General features: G+C 33.6%; 1 protein-coding gene across 1 annotated transcript in view; it reads right to left on the bottom strand.

Annotated features, from left to right (window-relative positions):
- Positions 1–20,695, bottom strand: part of LOC115450848 (A disintegrin and metalloproteinase with thrombospondin motifs 16) — a 198,858-nt gene extending 178,163 nt beyond the window's left edge. The window contains exon 1 of the mRNA XM_037440819.1: positions 20,475–20,695. The gene's annotated coding sequence lies outside the window, so the exon portion shown is untranslated. The remainder of the gene's footprint in view (positions 1–20,474) is intronic.
- Positions 20,696–21,794: the final 1,099 nt, after the last annotated feature.

The following is a 21,794-nucleotide window of genomic DNA, read 5'->3' as shown; positions in this document are numbered from 1 at the left end:
ATTATTAAGAAGTATCACAATTCTAATATATTTCTTTCATATTTTCTTAGAAAAATGCAATTTCTTTTCACGAATTTTGAAGGTATTCAATTTATTATTCAATATGTTGGAATTTAGTTTCTTTTTCACATTTGATTTATGAAAGATCATAGTTCAAGAGACAAATACCTTCCATCATAAATTATTCATTATCATTTCAATGATTTAAGAAAGTTGTTATGCGAATGTTAGTTTTCGATATTGTATTTTATTGCAATCGAACAATAAATAAATTAAAAAAAAACTATATCCATATATCCAGTACTACCTTTTTAAGAGGAACAATTCCATAATACATTACAGTTGCGTAACTTTAGTAGCTTAAACAGCGCACGCAACCGAAGCTCTCAAAGGAATAAATTTTTCCCGATTTTGCAATATTTTTAATTGATGCTCCGCTCCTATTGGCAATAGCGTGATGTTATATAGCCTATAGCGTTCCTCGATAAATGGGCTATCCAACACTAAAAGAATTTTTCAATTCGAACTAGTAGTTTCCGAGATTAGCGCGTTCAAACAAACTCTTCAGCTTTATATAATAGTATAGATTTTAACTGCAAGTTTTTAATAAAATGCGGAATATAAAATTCAGAGAAATGTAGTTGATATGTTAATATATAAAAGATATACTAAGTTGCTTAACCTTTTTCACAAGGACGCTCATTTCGCGTTTAGAACCTGTTGCCAATAACGAAGGTTATGATAAAAAAACGGAAATACCCTGAATATGTAGACATGTCGAAACAGGCACCTGTGGTGTAGGCAGAGAATTATGTAAACGAACACGCAATTAATATGCTAAACCGCAGAAAAAAAACCTCAGAAAGAACTAAGGACAAAATAAATTTGTTGTTGTTTTAGTAAGGTAAAATTGAAAATAAAACCTAAAAGACGTAATTTTCATTAATCATAGCTCTTAACTATAAATCTACGTATACATATCTCCTTCCTAATAAAGATTAATTTATTATTACGTCTAAAATAAAGTAGCTAACCGAAAAAATATTACTAAAGTCTTGATATCTTTTAATAACTACGTAATCACGCAAAATTAGCTCTTAACCGCTAACTTTTGCCCGTGTGCCAAAGCCTTTCCGAGATAAAAAGTCTTAGGAGTAATGAAGCTTCCTATTAGTGAATGAATTTTCAAAATCGATTCAGTATTTACAGAGATTATCACCTACAAACAAACACCCAAACTTTTCCTCATTATAATATTACTATAAACTAGGGTCACGCGTAAAACGTGGCAACTACAAACCGGAATAAGCTACCAAACTTGCCGTTGACGGAAACCATAAAGTTGCCGCAGGAAAACTAGATAACGCAATCATAATTATCTAATAAGTGCTAACTATGATTTACCTCATGATTGCAGACATAGATTTTGCAGTAAACATCTGTTGTAACGAACATTATCAAAATTACATCACATATAATTAAAGAAACATAAATTTGATCAACTTGAATTATATCTATACGAGATCTATCGATTGTGTAAGTCTTATAATAAAACAAGTTGCCCTAATTCGATTTACAATTAAATTAATACTTTTTGTTTGTTTAGCATTTGGAGATTTCGTTTCATTCTCTAAGTGTAACAGCCTTTGCCCGTGATTTTGCAAGCATTAAATTTTGTTTAAAAGTCAATAAGTTATTATAACTCACAAATGGCTTAACGTAAAAAGATTTCAAAATCAGTGATTGTATAAATCTAAACTCGCAAAATTTATCTATTTGTAATATATTTTGTACAATGAGCAAAAAAAAATTCAAATCGCCTACACAGTTTCATTTAAAACAGGTGATTTAAAGTCTTGAATTCATTCTGCTTCTATGGCTGACTGTATTTATAGTATAACGTGCCTCCTTTCGTATCATTTATAGAATCCAAGAAATCTTTAACACAAAACAGTCACATCAATCTCGTAGCGACCTCGTAGTGAAATTACGACCAAGTTCCTTAAATAAATATAAAAAAAAAGCAAAGGCTACTTACCGTTTCTTAAACTATTAGAAAATTTAAAATTCCGTCACGCCATCTTGTTTTCTAAATTTCGCAATTTTATGTGATCTAACTTTGTATTCTAGACGGCATACAGCCTACCTGAAAGCGAACTTATGGAAATTCAGTAGTTCCGTGATATAATTGAATGGTTAGATCAAAAACATGGCGCCTGGTTATGAATGTGATATTTTTACGAGATATTACATGAATTTTCGTTGTGTTTATTTAACACACATGTATGTATGTACATACATAGGACATTCAAAACGGTGTGAGAGATTAGTTATTGATTAAAAAATAATATCATGTGTCCCATCCCTACACGGCTCTCTCTCTAGTTCCGGTGCTCACCCATGTAACATGTCTGTACAATAACATAATTGTAATGTGTATTAATCACAATAAACTATTGCTAATCAATAAGCCTATCATTATTTTATACATGACAAAGTGACCGCACTGCACCTGATGGTAAGTGGAGTGGGTCCAATAGAATGTCGACTGACGAGAGATGATTACCCCCTCGACAGTCGACACAATTATGCTTGTTAGAACCGGATTTACACAGCCTGATCCTGGAACGCGACACACGTGGGCTACTATGGCGGGTTTTAACCTTATGTACAGCGGACGCTATCCGGGCAGATACAAATATACCAACAGACCAGAACCATATAGTTCAATTGGAATCATTTTTAGGAATCATAACCGTCAGAACGCGCCACAATTTCAGTTGGTTTCTCGTTATTCAGTCCTTGGAAGTCCACAGGATATAAACTAATGGCTTCATATACAAAATATATCCGCAATAGAAGTGTATACAAGATGTTTTTATAAGAAAAAGTGTCATTTTATAGCACCTGCGTCTCGGCAGAAAACATTGACGCGAACCGGTTTCGAGATTAGATCACTGCCTCGCTCATTTATAAACGTTTGTGTTAATTAGAATTTCTTTATTGTATTTTATAATGGATTTACATTATTAATATATGCTATGTTTTTCCGTTTTATTGTTTGAAAATTGAATTTGTATTTAAGTGCTGATTATTTTGCAAAGCTGTTTGTGGTTGAAAGACATAAATAGCGTTGCAATTTTTTTTCGCAAAAATCTATATGATATTTATGTGCGTGGATTTTCATAAGACTATATTTAATAATGATGGTATAAGGTACATGGTCTGTCCTTTATTCTGTCCATAAAATAGTGAATTTTGGCGCCTTATCAAAATAGAAATAAATTAATGAAGGTAGAGGAAGCGAAATAAGTACGTCAGAATCGTGCAAAGTGGCAATATATAGTCTCTGCCTACCCGTATGGGAGAGAGACATGATACATTATCAAAATACAGTACAGACACAGACAAAACATTTCAGAGTTAATATTTTTTGAATCAAAATGCTTCAGTTCTAAGAATCAAATACAAAAGCATACAAGTAAACCAAGTCGCCCCTAAACCAAAATTGGAACATCCCAATATTCAAACATTTTTACTAACAGACATATTTACGATCAAAAGCTAGTATAACTTTATTAACATATTAAATAAATTACAAAATAATATAGGCATATTAAAAATATATTTTATAAAATGCTAATTTATGTTACTTTATTGTAATCTTCCTGATGAAATATGCATCAAAACACTAATTCTAAATTATAACAAACCTTACCAAACGTCATATTCTACATCTTCTCCACGCATATTTATCTCATAGCAATGTAGGGTCAGCTCAACATACTTGTAAAATGTATTGGAAGCTTTGCCATAGTTTTTATGACTGATCGTCTTTTTGGTGTCAAACAGTCAAAGAATCTCTACCAATATTATAAAGCTGAAGAGTTTATTTGTTTGAACGCGCTTATCTCAGAAATTACTAAGCCGACTTTAATTTCTTTTCACTAATAGGAAGCTGCATTACTCCCGAGAGTTATAGGATACTTACACACACAACATCACGCATTTATACCCGAAAGGGTAAGCAGAGGCGCAATCAACGCACCCACTTTTCGCCAAGTGTGTTCCGTCCCATGATGTGATAGGGGGCGAGCGTATCGCCAAATCGGGAATCGCTATATAGGATACTTTTTATCCCGGGAAACCTTTTAAACGAGCGCAGAGCCGCAGGCAAAAGCTAGTATTAAATAAAATGAACAAGTATATATTAATAAAAATAATGCACAATAACACAAAAAAAAAAAGAAATTGATAATCTTACACGAAATGAACTTTGACTCACAAATCTCGGTGCCAACAACCGCTGAGCGATAAAAACTAAATGACGTCACAACACGAGGTGCGAAATATAAACACTTGAAATATCGGTAGATGTTCCGTTAAATACAGTAATGAAGAAATGACAAACATTGGCACAACTATCGAATGTTTGGCAAACATTTTATTATACACAAGTAGGTCATAGGTGTGAAGATCATTGTCTGTAATTTATTACAAAATTTTCAGAATATTCATACTTATGCGAAAGTCACTGTTCGTTACGCTTCACGGCTGAACCAATATCGATGAAATTATGGACATAGTTTAAGACCAAGGGAAATATAAAGGTTGCTTTTTAAAAAAAATATACAGCAGGAATTTTATCCCGTAATTCTTTCACCAGGGCAGAGCAAAAGCAAGAATCATGAATAATTAAACAGGCCCTAAAGAGACAAGCACAGGCAATTGCTTTATGATTTGGCTTTTGGCTACAAAATGCATCAAAGAATATTCTATCAAACTATCACACTATCAAAAATCCAGGCCAGCAGCGATTCCGAACAGATATGACCCGCCGAACCTATTCTGCCAAAAGGCCGGCAACGCCTCTCCATGTCCCTTGATATTGCAGATGTTCATGGGCGACGATCGACGATATGAGGTGAATCCAGTCCTGGATTTGTAAATAGGCCCTATAGGCCGCGGCCTATGGGAGGCAGCCTCTTAGGGGCGGCAGATTTCAGAGGACGCTCACTCGATTTAATTAATCATTCGTTTATTTTAGAATGACTGCCTCGGTGGCGTAGTTGTACTGCATGCGCGGTAAGGCAGTGCTTTGAGGTCCTGGATTCGAACCCCGGGTCGGGCAAAGTGATATTTAGGGTTTTCTGCTCAATATTAGCCCGGAGTCTGGAATTTGTGCCCGATATGGCGATAGGCTCGCCCCCTATCACATCCTGGGACGGAACACACTTGGCGAAAAGTGGGTGCCTTGGTTGCACCTCTGCATACCCCTTCGGGGATAAATGCGTGATGATGTGTGTGTGTGTGTGTTTATTTTAGAAACCTACATACATAAACCTACCAACATGGGGCGTCGGAAATAAAGTATGCTCATTTGCCCCATATAGAAAACAGACAATAAAAATATCAAGCGGAACATTCTTGTTGAGAAATATTATTCGTAGTATTTAACAGTAAACATACTGTACATGTGTTTATAATACTAGAAAGTCCATTGCCTCTGTATCCACATAATGCTCAAGAGTTCATCGCTCGTGTGTACTGTTAGGTTGTTTGTATTTCGTTTGCATGGCTCACGAAATTTTGCATTTGTTTATAAGGTATTTTTAGCAGTCACAGCTGTACAATGTGGCGACACAATTATTAACTAGCTTTTGCTCGCGGCTTCGCCTGCGTGCAAGAGTTTTCCGTGATAAAAGTCCAATATATATTGTCCAAAGATAAAGAGCCTATAACCTTACCAAGGTCTCAATCTCCACGCCAAATTTTATGGAAATCCGTTAAGTAGATTTCGAGATTATCGCGTTCAGACTGGTAGACAGACGCGGAGGGGTACCAACAGTGAATTTTAAGTAAATTTACATAAAACCTGAATTTACTATTAACCTAAGCCTTCCTCAAGAATAGCACTATCTTTTAGTAAGAAACGTACAAAAATCCGTTCAGTAGATTTTGAGAAAATCGATAACATACAGGCAGACTGTTCATTGATACCTAAAAAAATAACTCGATCTATCTATCTTTTCCACTAGCGAATCGAGCACTGGTATATTACAAGATACTAATTTGTCGTGTAAACAATAGTGCTTGTATTGCAGACTATCCTTAAAGATCATTTAAATCGCAGCAAATATCTGATCGTAGAAACAATCATACTTGTTGCCATACATAAGTCTGGAATAATGTATTAAAAATTACATGTTTATCGAGAGGCATAAGATTAGTTATATTTTATTTGTCTTTCAAATCTGGCACTGTTATCCTCTAGGTTATGTAATCACAATCACCCTATTACAGTGAATGGGTCGGGTCACGTGACCTCTACCATCATGCGACCAGCGGAAGACGTCGCAATAGTTCATTGCGGTGGTGGTCAATTTTTATTACTATTGCAAATAAGTATCCATGTTTATAATATCTATACAGGTGCTTTTTCATTGAATTTTAATGTATTGAAGTTATTTTATTTGGTTTTATCTTTAAGTAGTTTTTGCCCGCGGCACCGCCCGCTTAAAAAAGGTTTTTATGGATAAATATTTTCCTGGAATAAAAGTAACCTATAGCTGTGGCGAAGGGTTCTGTCGGCTTTCCTTTCATAACTTATGTAAAATCTAATTATCATTGGAACAATTTGCAAACCACATTTATGCATATCAGTAGTACCTATATGTTGTGTCGGGTTCCTTTCGGAAAAATCACCTTTCGCTACTAGCCTATAGTAAGGAGACATGTAGCTTCATATTTATGAAAGAATTTTCAAAATCGGTTTAGTAATTCCTGAAACTAGCGCGATCGAAAAAACTCTACAATTTTATAACATTATATTTAGATATAAAAACCAACATGTTTTTTTATTGCTTTGAATGACGAGACGAGCTTGCCGTTCGCCTGATGTTAAGCAATACGACCGCCCATAAACAGAAGAAACACTATCCAACACCTTGAATTACAAAGTATTGTTTGGTGAGTACGCGTTCGCCATCCTGAGACATGAGATGTTAAGTCTCATTATGTCCAGTAGTTACACTGGCTACAATGTCCTTCAACCCGGAACACAACAGTGACTACACACTGCTGCTTGACAGAAATAGATATTGCGGTGATACCTACCCAGGCGGATTCTCACATATGAGAGACCTGCAACCAGTTACCAACATTTCCTCAACCCATCCTTCAAAAAACAACCGACAATTTTGAAATAATCATTATAAGAGCAAACAGACTGGCATCACGCAAACCGTTGCAACAGAACATTTTGAGCCATGTGCACTGAAAGGTTACATTATGTAACTCTGATGTAATTCAAAATGGAGATGGTTTGCCGTGTCATTAAATGAAATTAGTGTTAAGGAATATTAAACCTAAAATTTTTTGAAGTTTTGGTACACAATATTTGATTTAGCGGCGTAAGTATGTATGAGTTTAGGTTCGATTTTTCGATGGCAAATTAATCCCGCTGCACTTATTGGTATCGCAGGGGGAAGAGGTTAAGCTATTTTATACGTAGCTTGTCCTCCTCGACCTGTGTGTATTAGGTATGTATTCGCTTTTGTTTCACTTAAGGAAAAGTTAGATAAAATGTATTAACATTAGAAAGGAAATACATTTCGGATATTAGCATTATTATTTAGTTACATCACTTACTATTGGTAAGATTTGTTGAAATATTTTATCTGTTTATGTTTCTTTGTTTAGTAGAAAAGCAAACAATTTAAAAACCATCTTGCCGTATTAAAATTTTTTTGCTTTGACTGCCACAGTAGCTTAGTTGTGTTACGGTACGATTGCAAAGCTAAAGTCTTGGGTTCGATCTCCGAGTCGGGCAATGAGAATATGGTTTTCTACCCACTATCACCCTGGAATTTATGCCCAATATGGCGATAGACTTATCCTCATCACATCATAGGACGAAATACCTACGACGGAAAGTGGGTGCACCAGGTTTACCTATGCTCAGGAATAAAAGGTTCTGGAATAAAAGTTGTCTGTTCTTTTGAAAAGGCGGAAGGCAAAACACAAAGACTCTACTATAATTAAACCTTTGTAACCATTAATCTTACAATTTATATAAAATAGAGAGTGCCCCTAAGATGTTTTTATAAAAAAAATATATATGTAGTAGGATAGAACGGGGCAGAAATTATAGCTAACCAAGTGGAACCATGAGTAAAAGTTAGTGAAACATAGAAATGAAAGATATCGCGAATTCTATAATATTGAAATCAATAAATAATAATATGCAGGATTTCTATAACTATTCGTATTCTAGAATCATAACGATCTTTCCGGTGTGAAAGTTATATAATTATGTAATTAACAACAATTCAAAAAACGAATGGATGCGAAATTAATCGACGCAGGAATTGTAAAATCATGCGCCTGCGCAACTAATGTCCGAATGTTTCTTGTATAGTTGGAATACGATTTACGAGGCGTTTACCTTAATAACATTTTTTGTATAAAGCAATTACTGTCTAAGGATATTGACCAATACCTGAGCGTTGCGAATAATAAATACGTTATCTACTTTTTGCTTAAGGAATAATGCAAAATTAGGTGACTTATATATGAAAATAATATCTAAAAAATATTTGTACAGATATTAATATGACTCTAGTTGACTGACGAGAGATGATTACTGTTACATAGTGATGTAGTCTCTCAGCTTACTAAAGTGACATCACTATGTGGCGTCCTTCCGGCCACTGTCACTTCCGCACACTTTACGTCCCGATAGCATCGGCCTGGTCATGTCTGATTATAATTATGTTTGTAGTCTTAATTAATAAATATATTGTCATAAACGACAGTGTCATTATTCATCAAATACAGAACCACAATACAATTACCTCCTACGAAAATCAGCGTCAAACGCTTGCTGTTTGGCTTATGCTGATCTAGATCCTATTAGCACTGGTGTGCTGGGACATATACCATCCACACTGGGTGAGTGTCTGAGTACGTATATCTGTAGGTACTCACCCAACTATAAAATTCCTCAACACTGTATTCTCATTTTGTTTTTTTTTCTTTTTATATAATTTTTAATATTAAGTTTAATTTACTGTAATTTATGTTTACCACCCAATCTGTGGCCAATAAATGTTTTTTTTTCTTTCTTTCTCACCTGTAGACACAATAATGCAACTAACTCCGCTAGCTCAGCGACCTAAAGTGGGTATCGGCCTCCGAAACTCTCGTCCTGCTGACCTTTACTCTCTCCAGTTACTGGCTTCAAGTTGACATCATTATGTTAGTGTTACATGAACATAAAAATTTAAAATTATATAAACTAGACTAAAATAGCATCGTGCAGCGAAAGTCAATCGACCGGACATCCAGCAGAGTACTTTGTTAGAACTGTTACAGTTATATAACACGCTCTACAAATGGTGTTTAAATTAGATGCTAGCTTCGGACTCGATAGAATTAGTGTTTGTAATGTAAGACAGTTGTTTTAAAAATTCCTCGCCAAAGTGACCCCACTGCAATTGATGGTAAGTGGAATGAGGTCCAATAGAATGTCGACTGACGTATGATTACCCCTCGACAGTCGCTACAATTATGCCGGCCAATTGGAACCGGATATACACAAGCTGATCCCGGAGCGTGACACACTTACCTAGGCCAATATGGCCGGTTTTAACACCTTGTCTACGGTGGTCGCTATCCGGACGGATATAAAATAAACTACCACCGGCATAAAGTGACAAATGATTGTATTAATAAACCAATCTCACCTCTGAATAAGATCTTAACTAGACATATAAGGTACTAAACTATTTAACTATTTAATATTATACATTTTTCATAAATGTATTTAAAAAACGTCGTCAACTACTCTATTATCCATGGTTTTTTACCATGTAAGAAGTTGTTATCGAAAACAGACTGGTTACTCTTTGGAAGAACGGAACTTCAGTTGTGAACCAAATGGTCATATTACAACATACGAATATCCTAGCTGACACCAAGTCGGAACTAACAGCTAATGACATATTATATAACGAATTAACAAAAAAAGCAATTACCATTTACCCGTCTTGTCAATTGATAAACGTGGGTACTTAACGCAAATGAATGAATACATCGATATATAAGTTCTACGTACTAGATTTGGCGTTCCGAACATTCACTTTGTTCAACTGAATTGAACTGCAATCCATACAAACTGACTATGGTAAATATATGTATGGTCATATGGTCAATATTGACAGCTTGTTGTTGTGTACGGAGTGGCGCTCATGATATAAGAACTCGAGTCTAATGTAAACCTAGATTTGAATGAATAAAAAATATAAGTCAAATAAGTAAAATTATTTGCTGTTCAAGTGAATAAATAGCTTATAATAGTGACGTTTTGGTTGTCATTTTAGTTCAGATTTTGAACTAATTGTTAATAAGGACGTTCGTATCTATAGAATATACGTCAATGATTGAATATAAGGATTTAAAAACTATTCTCTCATCTGACGACCTTTGGGTTAAAATTACAACAACGTACAACACAAACATAAAAAAGTGAATGCATTGACAAACTTTAGACACGTTTTAGAACCTTTCTAATTATGGTAACTACCGGGTTTAATGTAATAGTCTTTGTGTTCAAATTGTTTAAGATACATCAATGTCGTAAGCGATGATTAACTCCAAATTATGAAGATTACATTGATGTTCAAAAAGAATTTCCAAATCAGATATAGAATTAAAGTGTGTAAACCTAATTGGCTTAGTGTATAGCCTGGCCAAAAAAGGTAGTAAGATATATTTTATATCCGTCCGGATAGCGACCACCGTACACAAGGTGTTGAAACACGCCACAGTGACCTAGGTGAGTGTGTCGCGTTCTGGGATCAGCCTGTGTATATCCGGTTCCAACAGGCTGGCATAATTATCTTGACTGTCGAGACGTGATTATCTCTCGTCAGTCGACATTCTATTGGACCCCACTGCACTTACCATCAAGTGCAGTGGGGTCACTATACCATTTATGTATAAAAAACAAATCTACTTGGATGTTCCCATTTTGCTTTTTCGCTCAGACATTTCGTTTCAAAGTTATCATCATCAGTATCAGAAATTAGTTCCATATCCACAACATGGCGACGTTTCTAATTCTGTACTATCATTCCAATATTAAAAAACAACCAATCAGGCCGCCATAATAAGCGCTTCAAACAACTATCTAATATATTTAAGACTAACAGTCGAACATGGATATTATTCCACTTCAATAAATACTAAATTGGGTCGCCACGTTTTTGCGTTAGTATGACCTTGTACAAAAACTCAGAGTCGACTGGTTTTCAGCTGGTAATGAACTTGCAGGGGACTGTATTGCCTAAGCTGGCTCATTACCATTCTTTAGGCGAAGTTTGGAGCTATACAGTCAATCAGAACTAATCTAAACAAGGGTTTAAACATCTCTAACCGAAACGAAATTTAATGTCCATTTCATATTCTTCAAAATTTCACACTAAAATTAACACCACAAAAATGTATTGATGTGGGAGCATTGCTGATGATGAAATGAATTAATATTGATTTTCTTTTATCCCCAATTTTTATTTCTGTAATTGCTCTTTTAATTGTTTTTTTTTTTTAATATTCACAAAACAAATTACAATTACAGCAAAAATATACATAAAGTTATAATTTTTAACGTCGTTTGTAATGTATAGTTTGTAACCTATAATTTGTTTTGTCACATTTACTTTAACACTATATTCAGCTTTTTAACATTCTATAACATGAAAACCTTTGATGGACTTAATAAAAAAAATAAAATAAATATATTTTTTTTTCCACAATATAATAATAATAATATCAGCCCTGTATTATATACTTGCCCACTGCTGAGCACGGGCCTCCTCTACTACTAAGAGGGATTTTCCACAATATTATATCCCTAATATCATACCGAATGCAGTTCGCGTTCAAAACATCGAACAAGTAAACGCGATAAAACTTTCTATTTGATTGGCATCAGGGCTGTTTCTCAAGTGCACAGTTGGTCAACCGACAACCGTTGCGCAGAGACGGTGGTTGCACTTTTTGTGCAACATTAGGGTCGACCTACATTGCCTGGTTTGGTTAAAATTCTAAGTTTTTAACTTGATTTATTGTGATAGGCACGCTCGGTATATGGGCATAGAGTTCATTATTAAATGATATACTTTAATAATGCATAATCAATACAATGTATAAACGTTTGATAACATACTTAATATGCGACCACGTCATTATGTTAATAATACATTTACAAATCTAATTAAAATAATACTCACGTGTTGGAACACAGATTTAAAACAAAAATATACTTCCAACGCACTCACAACCCTAGCCAAAACAATTTTATAAAGCAACATTCACAATGAACTGATACACATCTTTACTGTGGACACGCCCGAAACAAACGTCGTTTTAGAACACACTGATATGGTTTTAAAATGTTTATAATGAACCTTACGACTGCTTGACTTACGGCCTAGTAAAATCATAATTTTATACATAAAATAAGTCTTTATCCCATAAAGTTAAGCTGAGGCAATAAATAAAAGGCAATTTATCCTTCAAAAATGAATATGAAAGTTTGTAAACATTTTTGAACATTTCTCAATCATTACTAAATAGATTTGGATGAATACTTAAGTTCTGAATAAAAATATAGATTACCTCGAAAATAGGCATGTATTATATTTATACTTTTTATTGTATGAAATAGAAAAAATAAAACAAATAAGAAAATGGAGTACAAATGCACAAGTACAAATTACGATCTTATCGCTCTAGGCAACCGTTGGAAAGATATTAAAAACGAGAAACGAGTGGATGTCCTGAAAATGAGTTTAAAAAAATATTTACTTCATCATGCAAACGTAACCGCGGCCAAAACCTAGTATTAACAATAACATTCATCATTCGCATGAGAACAACCAAAAGAATGCTAAAATAAAAACTTTTGCTTATTTGCACGTAATATTTCGCACACGTAATCCATTATAAAATAATATGTAACGTAAGCGATTTTGAACTTTAAGCGAAAGGGTTAAAGACGAAGGAAATGTCAGGTTACGGTGGAAATAGCGTAATACCTTAACACATTTTGTGTCGTAATTACGAACGTATTGCGTGGTGAGAAAACATTACTTTGCTCATATGAAGTACATAGTGTTTTTTATTTTAGTAACGAAGATAATTCGTCTAATAATCGCTAATAGCCATGATGGTCAAAAACAATCTGTTCTTTTTTTAAAATTATTATTAATAAAACAATTTAACATTAAACAAAACCAGTAGCATAAACCGCATGAATCAGTCGACGCAATTATGCCGTCCTGTTGGCACTGAATATACGTAGGTTGATCGCGGAACGCGACACATATGGGCCAATATGGCGGATTTTAACACCTTGTGTATAGTGGTCGCTATCCGGGCGAATATAAAATATATCCTACAACCAGCAAAACAGGCAACAGATAGGTTGTAACTAAGTACCCAATAAACAAAGTAAAGATATTTTCTGTCTAAATATCTTTATTATCTAAAACAATTAAAGAATAATATAAAACAAGTAAGTACTATTACAAAACACGTGTAAACGAAGATAAATATAATTGCCTAATGTAGATGAATATTGTAGGTGATGTTTACATGTTATCTTGTTTCTACATAGATAATTTATAAATAACCAAATTTAAATGCTTTACACACTGTTGATATTTAACTTTTACACTCACAGGTTAACTTGATAAGGAAAATGCCACAAAAATTCTCGAGTCTAAAATAAGGTCGAAACCCTTTATTCCGACCTACAGAACGAGTATATAGACTGAGGTGACAGGCTGTACGGTAGCATTTCCTTTGCCCTTTCCAGGTAATAAAAATAAAATTAAAACGTGACAGTTAATATAATGTAGGTCATGATAACGATACATTGATAATATAAACAGGGCATGTATAGCGATAACCTCATGTCACGAATGTTTAAAAATATTTTATTCCATATTTGAACGTGACTTTTTAAATATCGATTTATCGATTGTGACTAACAGCGATAAAACGTATTGGGGCTTTTAGTATGTCATTTTAATATTATAATTTTTATTTCGATTATGTTTGTATTAAAAATACATAATAAATCGTTAACATTATAACTGCCAGAAGTTTGTAAAAATGTTTGAACGTATAGATGTTTGTTAGAACTAAACGCAAAAATTGCTGAACTGATTTTGATGAAATTTGGCACCCAGATAGTCGATATCCTTGATAAACATATAGGCTACTATTATCCCGATAATTTCCTTCCATAGGGAAAAAAATGATATTTGATCAGATATTTTAAAAAGATGGCGCTATAAACAACTACAATGTGTTAGTGACTATTATAACACGAAAGGTTCTTCATGCGGGTGAAGCCGCGACCAAAACATAGTGAACAATAAATTTGTAAACCCTTAATAGCAAAACTCATCATATTACATGGTTATATAGCAGGAAAATATCCTGCAGTGATAAAAACAATAATAACAATAATATCAGCCCTGTATTATATACTGTCCCACGGCTGGGCACGAGCCTTCTCCACTACTGAATGATTAGGCCTTAGTCCACCACACTGGCCTAGTGCAGATTGATAGACTTCACACACCCTAAAAATTCCTATAGGGAACTACTCAGGTATGCAGATTCCTTCAGGATATTTCCCTTCACCGTTCAAGCATGCAATAATTCACAAAGAATACGCACATAACTTTAGAAAAGTCAGAAGTGTTGCCCTTGGGATTTGAACCTGCGAACATTCTCGGCAGTCCGTCCCGCACCCAACTATCACCATTTTAAGATAAAAGCAATAACAATTTGTAACTTTATTCCTAATTCAATCTACACTCTTATAATTCATAGATATTACAATCAAATTAGCATCCACTCAGATACACATGCCATGACTATTATAGTCATAATATTCTACTTTATAATTATGATCACTTGGATACCAAACGGCGTTTGACCTTACGACCTATGACACTTAATGTAAAATCGATTTAATGAATATTTATGCGCGTTTTAGACAAAGAATTCGCCTAAAGTTAAGTCAATATTTAAAAACTAAATCGTATTCATAATCGATAATGTCATACGTGTGATTTATTTAATTTTTGCGCCAAATTATAGTTGTCTTTGAATTTTGTATTAGGTATCTAGTATAATTTGCTAGTTGATTCAATACAAATGCTTAAGCCAAAACTAAAATTATTATAATTAAGATTATGTAACAATATTTTTATTGCTTAGCTATACCCAAACTGCTCGAGGAACGCATGCGGACCGCCGGATTTCTAAGTAACCCACCGCACTGAAAACATTTCGCTAAAACATTTTTATATCCGGTCACAATAAAGTTCCCTCCCTGCACCTGATGGTAAGTGGAGTGGGGTCCAATAGAATGGCGACTGACGAGAAATGATTACCCTTCGACAGCCCAGACAATTATCCCGGCCTGTTGGAACAAGATATACATAAGCTGATCCTCATGCTCTACTACTGAGAGGGATAAGGCCTTAGTCCACCACGCTGGCCTAGTGCGGATTGGTTAACTTCACACACCCTCAAAATTCCTATATAAAACTTCTCAGGTAGGTAGGTTTCCTCACAATGTTTTCCTTCACCATTAAAGCAAGCGATAATTCGCAAGGAATACACACTTATTTCAGAAAAGTCAGAGGTGTGTGTCATTGGGATTTGAACCTGCGGACATTTATCTCGACAGTCCGTTGCACAGCCAACTAGGCTATCGCCGCTTTTGACTCTATCTGACAATAACCTGTAACTAACTTCATCTTTGCTAATCTGTCTCCTGTACCTATCTTCAGACAGTCTTTATATCCAGCATGTACTTACATCACGAAAAACATTTTCGCCACAAAAAAGAACATAAAATTATTATAATAAATTCGCAACAAAGCGAGACAATTTTGCGAGGGAAAAAATATTATAAAGTTACTAAATAAAATCGAAAGTGTATACTCTTTGTCGCGTAGCGTGGCGGATACTTTCAAAACTTGCATCATATCCGCAGTGTATCGAGATGTACCTCACCTCGCTCCGATTTAACTCATCTTTGCCATACTTTCAATGAACTTAATTATAATCTATACTAATATCATACGGCTAAGGAATTGTTTGAACAGCCTAATCAGGAACTACTTAACCGTTTTTTTTCCCTAATGAAAGCTACATTACTCTTGAGTACTATAGGCCACTGTTCATCCCGGGAAAACTTTCTCACGCGGCCGGAACTGCAGGCAAAATCTAGTTAATTATATAAATAGATGACCTAACACCGCCACTGAAATTAAGATGATTATAAAAGGCTTTTAACTACAAATATCCTTAAAAGCATACTATTAAAACATGTCTATACTATATATTATCTGAACAAGCAAATAATAGTTTCAACTCGTTTAAACATGTAATTCTGTACAGACATATTTTACGATCGAATGTCTGGTCCAATGGTCTATATATCCATAATATATTATATATTCTTTATTGGTGTAACAAAGGGTATAAAACTTAATTGCTAAATTACAAACAGTAACTGTCCATATGGCTTACAATATGAGTGTCTAAGGGGGGCGAGGATTCGCTATTTGTGTAGCTCGCCCGCATACTATATAGTAATATTCCATAAAACGCGAACATTGCAACTATTTAATAAAAATAGCTTTAATATTCACAGAAGGTTATGTTAGGATAGGTTAGGTTATCGCTCAATTTCTAATAAATACCATTAGTTGCTACGTGCAATTGAAACTAATTGTCACTGAGTGGTGTAAAGCATGGTGCAAAAAATTTAAAAAATAGTGCTTACATGGTTGCTTAATGACAGAAATAGACATACATTGGTCGATGTAGAGACGTATAATAAAAACCTAGCATTTATATATATATATCTGTTGGTTTTTCGGTCTCACTGGCAGATTTCATTAAAATAGACGGTAAAGTTTTGCAATGTTTCGACCAAGTGAAGAGCTGACCTCTGGCCTTGTGGTAAAGTTACAAAATCTCATTAAAAGTAACTACTTCGCCGGCGCAAACTTAATGCTATTTTATAGACTAATTTATTTTACGTTAAAAATACAAATGTCACATTCTTTATAGCGACTTTTATTCATTTTATAGATAAAATAAATCGTAAATTATGTTTGGAAACAGAAGATATTTATAGAGTTGCAATTTAAATCATGATTTCCTCAACATTTTCTAAATACTTTAAATGTCAACAATAAAATTTTAAATATCGAATGACTTGTAAAACAAAGACTATACACATGGTATTTGTTTTTATGTTTTGGAACATCTTTACAAAATGACAACCCAATGTATAAGGGTAAGTTTACACTGTACATTGTATCGAGTAGGTATTTAATTCGAACTTGGCAATATTTTTGCATTGACATGCGCAAGCGGGACGAATTATTTAACACATCGGATGTAAAACCATTGACGATTGTTGGAAATAATCGGAATCACATTGCGAGTGCGTGTGAGGCGTCCTTGATCTTTTGCACGCAGACGCGAAAACCCCGCTATAATATTTTTTTATTTCTACTTTCAAATAAATATTACAAAATATATAATGTAAAAGAATTAATAATATACTTAAAATAAATCAACAAAAATAAAAACGAAATAAACTAGTTTTTGGTTTTTAGTTAATGATATTTCTATTTCACGATTATCATTTCAGCAACTTGATCCTGTATGTTAAATTTGCTGGGTATTAACAATACCCTGAAAATATACAAAAACTGAAATTCCAATTAACAATAATTTTGATTAATGTGGCACCTCTATACAATTCGATAATTCGGTAAATTAAATAATAATTAGACATTACTTGAATTAAATGTAAATAAATGCCCAAAAAAACTATTTACACCGAAACATTACACGAATTTCTCAACTTATATTCTTACTATAAATGTACGCTCGATTTGTTCAATTAAAAACCGAAATGAGACTCTCAATTATAAGAAATATATAACTGTATTATCACCTCTATGAACTGCAATATAAAGCGTAAAATTGTGTATTTTTCCACAACAATCACACAATCCAAGAAGAATATAAATTATAGTTCCATTTTCAAAAATTTAAACAGTTAAAAACTAATCAACCGTAACATAATCTTACAGCTTACTACATCGAAATAATGTCGCAAGTTGGTGCCTCTATGGGTTTTAAAACACCAAAATGCCCTATTAATAATGACGTAACATCAAACATAAGGATCCGCCTGACAGCAGCGCTTAAATATTTATACTAGTTAGTGGACACGACGATGAGAGAAAATTAAGCGATCCTAAACCAAATGACCTTAGGACGCGATCATGTTAAGGTGTTAAAATGCGATTTTTCTTATTACTAGGTAACAAATTGCTGTTGAATGGAAAGTTAATATTTACATGATAATAATAATCTCTGTGGTAAATTAAAAAATACTTACTTAGACCTAATAATTTTAAGCGTATTTTTTACTTGGTGTAAATATGTTTGATAAGTCAATACAAAAGGTGTTAAGCATTGTCTTTCAAGTAAAAATCAAGCGACATGGTGTCAAGCAATAAAATCAGTTAAATAACATGTTATTAGACGTGTTTTATGACAATTCACAACCAAAAATCCAAATAAAATTTACGTGTTTATAGAAAAAAATGTCATATCAACGGACGTTATTCAATTCCATATCACGTTACAAAAGGCTGTATCATCAACAAAGAAAAGACGCCACATAATTATCTAAAAGACACATTGATTTATCGACAAAAAAACGAGCATTCCCCCCGAGCATAATGCGCGAACCTTTATAGTTCAAAGGTCGGTAAACCTGTGTGACTAGTGACCGGATTATAAAATCAATAAAATATTTAAAACAACATTAGAAACGACAGATTTTTTTCCCGATGTTATTTCCATAACGTTCAATTTGCCATAGCACGATGTGGAGCTAATTTAATAATGCATGTAAGCTAAAAATTGATGGCACTTTATTAACAACTATTTTTATATATGAAAATAAAGTATCTGAAATCATTGTTTTTATTCGATTGTATAAAGAAATTTCTTTATGTAATGATTTCGTAAACGCGAATGTTAGACATCGAAATAACTCTTTTATAGATTTAATCGTGTTTTTTTATATTATAATTTTCTTCCGACGTTTCGGAGACTGCATACTTCATAGTCAGGAGTGCAGTAACTTTTGATGTATTAACAAAGAAATTTAAATCCAATCTTATAACAATTGCAACTTTCGATGTGTGAGAAAGATACTTTTATATAAAGACAAGAACGTATTATCATAAGCTTTTATGCGATGAAAATTAATTTTCCTTTATTAGTAGTACATTATTAAAAATCTATATGAAAATAATAATATTAAAATCACCAGTCAAATAATTATGTTTTTGAAGTATTTTTTTATCCATCTTCTTATTTTTTTACCTATGAATTAATACAAAATAAAATTACTTTGATTCGTTACTTTTTTAAATAGTACTGATATTTTGACTTTATCTTTAATACAGTCTTCAAAATATAGAAACTTTAGATTTGAGTATTGAATATAAATAAGAATAATCGACTCTACCAGCTCTACAATAAAGGCTATATAAAATTTGCATATTGATCACTCATTTTTAAATTTGATTAATCAGTTTTTGAAAACAAATTAATTTTAATATATATTATATTTAAATTTAAAACAACCTGTTCACTGAAAGTATTACATTGATGTTGCTGAGCCAGTTATGGTGAGGCTTTTGTCCGTTATGGATATATAAAGAAATACTAAAGATATTAATAATTTTGTGTTTGTTAACACCAAATTTCGAATTGGACCTAATTTCGAAACAGGTATATTTGCGGAGATATAAATGAACTCAAGTGTTAGAGGTAGCTGATATTTTTCCTGTACAAACAGGATCTTGAAGGACAAACAAATCTGAGTTTAATGCGAAAACTGTGAGTTATGAATTTATGAGGTCCCAAAGGGCACTTAACGACCTGCCCTCATTGATTAATGCTGTTTTCAAGTCCCTTTTACATTCAAAAATATCGTACTCCGATTTGTTTATGTCCGCAAACGTATTAAAAAACTCTACCTGCAGTTTCCCGTGCTGATCACCTTTCTAAGTCTACATGGCAAAGTGCTAATTTTAGCTTTCAAATAATTCCATTGTAGAATTAGTTGAAATCTTCTAAAACTACGTTATTTCATTATGTAAACCTGTCACGTATTTCACATTTGACCTTCCTAGAGACGTGAATTTATAAAAAACCGGATCGATGCCGATTCAGCTACGAACAGACACTGCATTTTATTTCTAATAAGGCATTAGCGCCTCGGGCGATTATCAGCAACTTTCAGTCGCAAAAAATTGCATAATGCTTATACAACTTACCGTGTGTGAGGCTTAACGGAGAAAAGGGGGGGCCAGGGGCACTGATGTAGAAAAAAACACTTGTGTAACACTTTTCAGCCATGCACATAATCCATTATCGGGTTGAAAATGTCTCTAAAGGTCGTTATTCCGCGGCATGCGCGACACAAATTTCCGTGAGGGAAAACTGTAGGCGCGCGACGCGGGCTGCGCGAGCGACGGCTGGCGGGCGACTGGCGTGCGCGACCGCTCCCCCACGAAATAAAGCAGCCTTCGCTTTTCAAGAGTGGGGCGTGATGGCTTATTTTTTTTTTTCCAAAATGGAACATGCCTGTTTGGGAACTTTTCTGACTTTTTTCAAAATGTTCATTGGAAAAATATAAGAGAAGGAGAAGCTACTATCATTTTTTACAAATAATTATTAATAAATATAAGACTTATATTTTTTATGAAATTACACTATTATTGAATCAAATAATTTAAAAATATCCCCAGAAAAAAATATTGTTTACAAATAAAAATTGTAACTTAATGTGAACATAAAAAGTGCGCCCTCGTTGAAGTCTTTTGTTAGGACGACACTTTGTGAACAATTTATTCATAATGGATCATGTTTATTATCTGAATACAAAGAAAAGTTATGAAATATAAGACAGTAAATCATTTTCTTTGCTCATTACAAGTTTTAAATATTCTGTTATATTAATATAATACTTTTTTTGCAAATTATCATGAATCTTAATGAAAGTAATAAAAGGAAAACGACTGATCATTTATTGCTTCCTAATAAGCTGGCGTTGTAATACATCGAAGATGTTATGCCAAAGTTCAAATTACAAAATAACAAATAGAACGTATGTCACTTAACAATGCAATTCTATTTCAATTACGAAAGTTATCAGATGATGATCATTGTGTACAAATGATGATGATGATGATGATGACGTTGATGAATATGAAAAGATTTGTAACAATAAAAACTTATAAGATGAGATCGAGATTTGTAGCACCGGATGTTGTACTTCTCTTTGTTTAATTTCAACTGTATATTACATACTCTACCTGCATTTCAATGAATTTATTTATTCTTTTATTATATTTTTTACAATTAATTCTGTATTTCTCTTAAATATCCCATTATATAGCAGAATACAATTAACATATTTTTTTATAAATGCACGGTACTATAACTAATAAAGTGGAGTGAGGTCCAATAGAATTCCGACTGACAGAGTCTTCAGCAGTCGACACAATTATGCCGGCGTGTTAGAACCGAATATACACAGGCTGATCCCGGAACGCGACACACTTACATGGGCCACTATAGTGGGTTTTAATACC

Source organism: Manduca sexta, chromosome 4 (genome assembly GCF_014839805.1).
Source record: "Manduca sexta isolate Smith_Timp_Sample1 chromosome 4, JHU_Msex_v1.0, whole genome shotgun sequence".
NCBI classification, from domain to species: domain Eukaryota; kingdom Metazoa; phylum Arthropoda; class Insecta; order Lepidoptera; family Sphingidae; genus Manduca; species Manduca sexta.
Note: the sequence above shows the minus strand (reverse complement) of the source record. Positions and strands in the feature narration are given on the sequence as shown.